Here is a 6,464-nt window from a genome sequence, read left to right as displayed (position 1 = left end):
TGTTTTATTTTTTTTCTAATATGATTATTTGCACAGACAATAATTAAGTAAAATAAATAATTATATGAATGTATAATGAAATACGCATTAATTATCATATTACATGACAACCTCGTAAGTATGTCACAACTATGTATGTTACAAATATTGGCTTAACAATAACTAAATGTTCAATCTTCCCTTAAATCAACAAAGTTTGTTTTCAACCTCGTCAAATTTGTATATTGCTGCATTATACTAATATATGGTGTAGGTTACTGCTTTGCTTGATAATGACAATGTGTGGACCATAAAAAAGCTACTGGCAGTAAGTGACAACAATTTCTTATAAATGCATGTTACTAGGGTCATACACATTCAAATTATCATAACACATTTTATTACATAAATTACACAAATAGGGTGATCATGTTTTTACCTAAACAAAATGATTGTCATACACATGACCGATACATATTACGTGATGTATAAAACAATCTCTTTGTGGTTGACTTCTAAGAGGAAAGAACATCATGCTTTGTTAGAGAGAAAGAGACACAAGGATGACATTATACCTTGATGCAATCACATATCTCATGTCGATTATATTCATCTCCTTATCCATGGTAACCTGCATGTAACAATTTTAATTACATTTATTTAAAGCTAAATTAATCCATCAAAACATAACAAAAAATTTATATACCATGGATAATCCATCAACAAGTAAGGATCACTTTAGTTCCTTAAATTTGTCTATGCCACCAAGCAGGCTGATATACTCATTAGATCATTTTGCAAGTTCTTTAAGCAAATGTTTGCGAACCAAATACCATGAATCTTCACCCATACCTAATAAGGCAGCAATTGCACGATATCCACAGTTACCATCAGCTTTGACATCGACAATGTTTTCAATGGAATCATGAATACATGGATGAAATTGATCCAACATCGGCACGGTCCTTCTTGGTTTTGCTTGTTCAGATGATGATGCACTACGTTTCTGAATAATTACTATTTTGCATAGAATATAATGCATCAACATACTCCCAGTAAGACGGATTACACTTTGTTGATCTTTGATGTTTGGCCATCGTTTTCTTCTGAGCACCTTCTGTTTTGTACTTTTCTGGAAGAGCACACATAAAAAATTTACATCAAGGTAGGCAATTTCCCAAAGTTTACTCTTTAGAGTAACTTTGTCACAAACATCAAGCTCTTTAAGCCGCTTGGATATGGTTTTCATCTCTTCGGTTATGCTGACTTTGCGCGAAAGGTATGCTACCAACAACATATCTAGTTAAAAAAAATTCGTATGGTATAAAAAGTTAAAAAAAAATTAACTTACGGATTGAGAATCCGCATGTTATTTACGGATTGACAATTCGTATGTTATGGATTGTCAATGCGTAAGTAACATATGGATTATTAATCCGTAATTTTTATGCGGAAAAAAACTAGATCAAAGTTCCAGACCTTATCTTTGCCATTAATGGTCACACCAACTATTACCACAACCACCACTTGCCAACGAACCATCATAACCGATGCACCTCGATCAAAGCAAACACAACAACGAACTAGCACCTCTCACACGATAACCTCTCACGAGAATGAAGGTGAAGGCAAAGAAAAAATGTCGCGTGAAAAAGGAAAACAAAGATGAAGAAGTTACAAGGGAGGGGTAGTTATGGAATTTTTTAAGGTTACTGGTGTACAAAGCAACTTCCGAATTTTTTGCCGTACTTTATGGGTTAACAAAATATTCTAGATCGTGCAAGCGGGCCCGTCACCAAGCGATTTTTTGTCTAGGTTTTATTAGCCACTAAGCGATAAATCACAGGATAGTTCTATTTTTTAATCACAACAAAAAAAAAAAGCAGGATAGTTCTATTTGCAATTCCATTTTTTATTTTGTTTTTATATCTTCCTTATCCGGAAAATTAATTTTCAGAATAATTTTTTTAATTTGAAAAAAACTAATTTCTAAACTATAAAAAATAGAAGATGTGAAAAGAGGGGGGGGAAGTATAAATAGAATTACCCTAAATCACACTCGTAAGTCTTACCTCACCAACTCCATCATTGAGTGATATAAATAACATAGCAATTTCTTGGTGGGAAAGGAAAGACTTGAAGAGTAACTAGCATAATGAAGAAGCATGAGATTGGACTGGACGGGACCTTTGAGTTGAAGTTTGTGGCTGTTAGACTATAGCCAACATATAATTTGGCATTATATATTTGTGTAGTATAAACTCTGTTGACAAATTTTCCATTCACATTCATTAAAAGCTAGGAATTTTCCGCTTAAAGGTTGCAGCTCATTTAAGCATGCATGCGCGCATCAAAATTATAATATTTTTTTAAGATGATAAGTATTGTTAGAGTCGGATATGACACCATTATGGATAGTAAAAAAATTCTGAATATTTAATATAATTGTGCATTTAAGATTTAAGTTCTAAATTACTAATTAAATTTAAATAATTTCATGATTTGTTGGATTATATATATATATATATATATATATATATATATAATATTTCATTTGATGACGAGACAAACTTGAACATGAGGTGAGATAGACTATGATCACTTTTTGTCCATCAGATTAGCTTTATTAGAAAGCCAAGCCAAGAATGTAATCACTATTCACTAGAATACGCGTAAGGTGATGATAAATGCTAGGGCAAAACCAATATATACATGTTGACAGATATGAATGCATCCTAATATTTAATGTGAGGTCAATTTTAATTCTTTTGTCCATTCTCAGTTAGTAAATACTAATAAATAGTCTTCTCCTTCTTAAATTTCTTCCTTTTCCAGTTAGACTGCCTGTTATGGATGACGATTGAAAAAGTTTATCCACATGGCCTGAATTCAAATGAGTATTTTCAGAGTACGAAATAAAATTATCATTATCATGTTATAAAAAGATAAGATCCAAAAAATTCATAATCATTTTTTTAAGTAAAATTTCAGAATTAATTCAACAATTTAACCTCTTTCGATTTTTAGAATGAAAAGAAAAAGGTCATGTATACATGTTTTTTGAACTTGTAAGTATTTCTTAAATTTAAAAGTTTTTCTGGTTTTAAACTAAACCTAATTATGGGTTAATTAAGTTGTTATTCCCTCAACTCTATTTTAATTTTTAGTTTCTCAATTTTTTTATACAACTTTTAGTCATTCATAAATTTTCTAATAGCAATTTTAGTTTTTCTATTTTTTTATTTTTAATCCTTTATTTATTTTTCTTGTTCAAAATTAGTTTTTATTTTGATAATTTTTAGTCTCTTATTTATTTTATATTTAAAATTAATTTTAAGTAATAAAAATAAATAAGAGACTAAAAATAAACAAAAAGTTTTAGAAAGACTAAAAATAATAATGAAAAATTAATAAGAGACTAAAAGTTATAAAAAAATTAAGAGATAAAAAATTCTAATATGAAAAAGTTGAGGCACTAAAACCTTAATTAACACCAATTTTCTTACCCTAAAATTTATATATATATATATATATATATATATATATATATATATAATAAAAACAATCACAAATTCAACTAATATAACACGAACATTTATTATCTATGAAAACCAACGTCATCCCCACACACCCCCACATCCAAACCAACATCTTGTCACGCTTCACACAGACGCGTCTTACCTTCAGACACACTCACACTTATGCTTTACACATTACGCGTTTTATATGAAATATGATTTTTATTAAAATAAATTTATATATACATGAAAAATTATATATATAAAAGCAATTTTTTTTATCGATTCTAATATCAAAAAATAACTAACTATAAATTGATTTTTTTAACAACTACTATTACTATATATTAGTTTAATTATTTATATTAATTTTTATTAAAATAAATTTATATATTATTTGTATTATATATGCCAAAATTAAACAATTGAAATTTTATTATAAAAATGTTCTTATTTTTATATATTTTAGGTATATATTATGTCAATTATTATTTATATAAATGCAAGATTGTTAGCATTCTTAAGCACTAGCTTGGTTAGGGGAATGTGCTAATCCCGGAAGAAAAAGATTAGCTGTAATGCCCTGATATTTTATGAGTGTAGGACGAAATAATAAACAAGAGTTTTTATAAATAAATATTTTAAAATAGAAATACATGTTAAATGAGATAAACACACAATTTTATTAAAATTCATATATTTTATTTTTTATATTATTAACTTTCATCGATAAAATATCATTGTCTCAAATTAAATATAAAATGTATTTTTTTATTAACATACTAACTTTTAGTTTTAACTAGTATTTTAATTTGTTAATTTCACAAGATAAACAATTTTTATAACATTATAATTATAATAAATAAATATTTTTAAATATATATAAATTATATATTCAAATTTATGATAAATAATTTAATTTAATTTGGAATATAAGATTATGTTTAATTTAAAATAGATAATCAGTTAAGAAAATTATATATGTACACGTATGTATAAAGATAAATAGATAGTGATTTGAGATGATTGAGAGAATTTTTTTTTTCTAATGATAAAAAAGGAGTGTGAAAATACATTTGATTTTTAATCTGAATTTTTTATCTTATTGAAAAAAATCTTTTGGTCTATTTATTATCGTACTCATTACATGTTTATATGTCATAAAAAAGCTATAATTTTTTAACACAAATTTATGTATAAGAAAAAAAAAAACCAAAAAAATGTACTTCATAATAAATAAAAACATAATTAGTCTATCACATAACTCTCTGTTCAAAAAAAAAGTTTTCTTTTTGGGCCCCTTTTTAGGCCTAGGATCGACCCTGAGCAATATCTAACAGCATTGCCATGAAGGCATTTCGTCTAGGGATATGCCCACCTTGATGCTATGCTAGGGGTGGTGCTACTGGAGGAAAACATACATCAACACTCTACCATTCTTTTTTTTTCAACCTTTTTTTTTATTAGAAAACAAAAGTTTTGATGTGTCTCACATATAAATGATGTTAGTGATTTACTAAATGAGAAATAAAAATCACTAAAATTTAAAATTGTCAATAAATTTTAAGTAATAATAAAAAGACTGTCATTTTTTATAGAGACATTTATCACACAATGCACAATTATTAGTTGCTTTTATAGTTGTGTTTCTTCTTGTGTATGTTTTTGTTTCACGGATAAAACATTATGTATGTACATGTTGTTTATTTTTATATTAATGAGGTTTTAATTTATATATTTTAAAAACAATAATTTTGATCCCTGTATTTTTTTTTACAGTCGGTGAATTTCGTCGTCCGCAATACTATTATTAAAATATAGGAATTAAGACAATTTTTATTGTGAGAATAAAAATATATTTTATTTCTTGAAATCTCTATTCTGAATAATGCGGTGGAGATTAAAGCATTATCTTTTATCGAAGAATTATGAGATTCTTATTCTCAGAATAAAAGATAATGCTTTAATCTCCACCGCATTATTCAATCATGATTTGTTTCTTAATCATCCATTCTTTACTCACATCACAATCACCCTCATGTTTTTAATTTATTTTTTCAATGTTTTCTCATTTAAAAAAAAAAAACCATATAAGTCCAAGAATTTTACTTAATTTTCAAGAAATGTTATTCATGCTATTCAATACAAATAAGAGTTTAAATTATTTGGTTGAATATGACATGTAACTTATTATAAATCCTTTGATATATGTATTTGATTTTTATCAATAAATAAACTAGCATGATACAAAACGCTTTTTTTATGAAAGATAAAAACGTTAACAAACATGAAAATAATTAATCAGTTTTTCTCACAACATACAAGAGAGAGAAAAGAGAAAAAAAAAAAAGGTCTTTATCAAATTAACTTTCTGTCAACTATTTTCGTACTAAACAAAATTTCCCTTTTGCAAAAAATATCCAAACCAAAAACTCCATTTTATATAATCATTTTAAACTATGACCCGATTATTTGGCTATCAACAAAATTTTCAAGCTACTCACTCATTGTCAAAAAAGTGCTGCCATAATTTGAACAAAGAATCCACTTGCGAAGGGCTCGTCTTTTCATCTATAATATTTTTCTTAATCCAAACAATCATAGTGGATTCTTTTCAGTGCTCGATTAATCAAAGCTTCTTGTTCGTTTTTTGTCGGCCACATTTTATATTCCCGAATCTAATCACTATATTTTATCATTTGAAGAATGATAATTTTTTGGCACCTTTTAACCGATACAACGCTTGATGTATAATGTATTAGCACACATTGAGAAAGTCCTAGAGTTATCATGTGGCACGAGACTACTAATTTCGGGAAGCAAATCGTATATGGATATTTTTTTGGTCACCGAAGATGGCTCAAATATATGTCTCTGTACTCTACAACAATCTTATTATAAGTAGTTTAAATATGTTTCTGCACTCTTATCAAAGTTTTAAAAAAGGTACTTATTCAACAACAAGAC

The sequence above is a fragment of the Glycine soja genome, chromosome 12 (genome assembly GCF_004193775.1).
Source record: "Glycine soja cultivar W05 chromosome 12, ASM419377v2, whole genome shotgun sequence".
NCBI classification, from domain to species: domain Eukaryota; kingdom Viridiplantae; phylum Streptophyta; class Magnoliopsida; order Fabales; family Fabaceae; genus Glycine; species Glycine soja.
Note: the sequence above shows the minus strand (reverse complement) of the source record.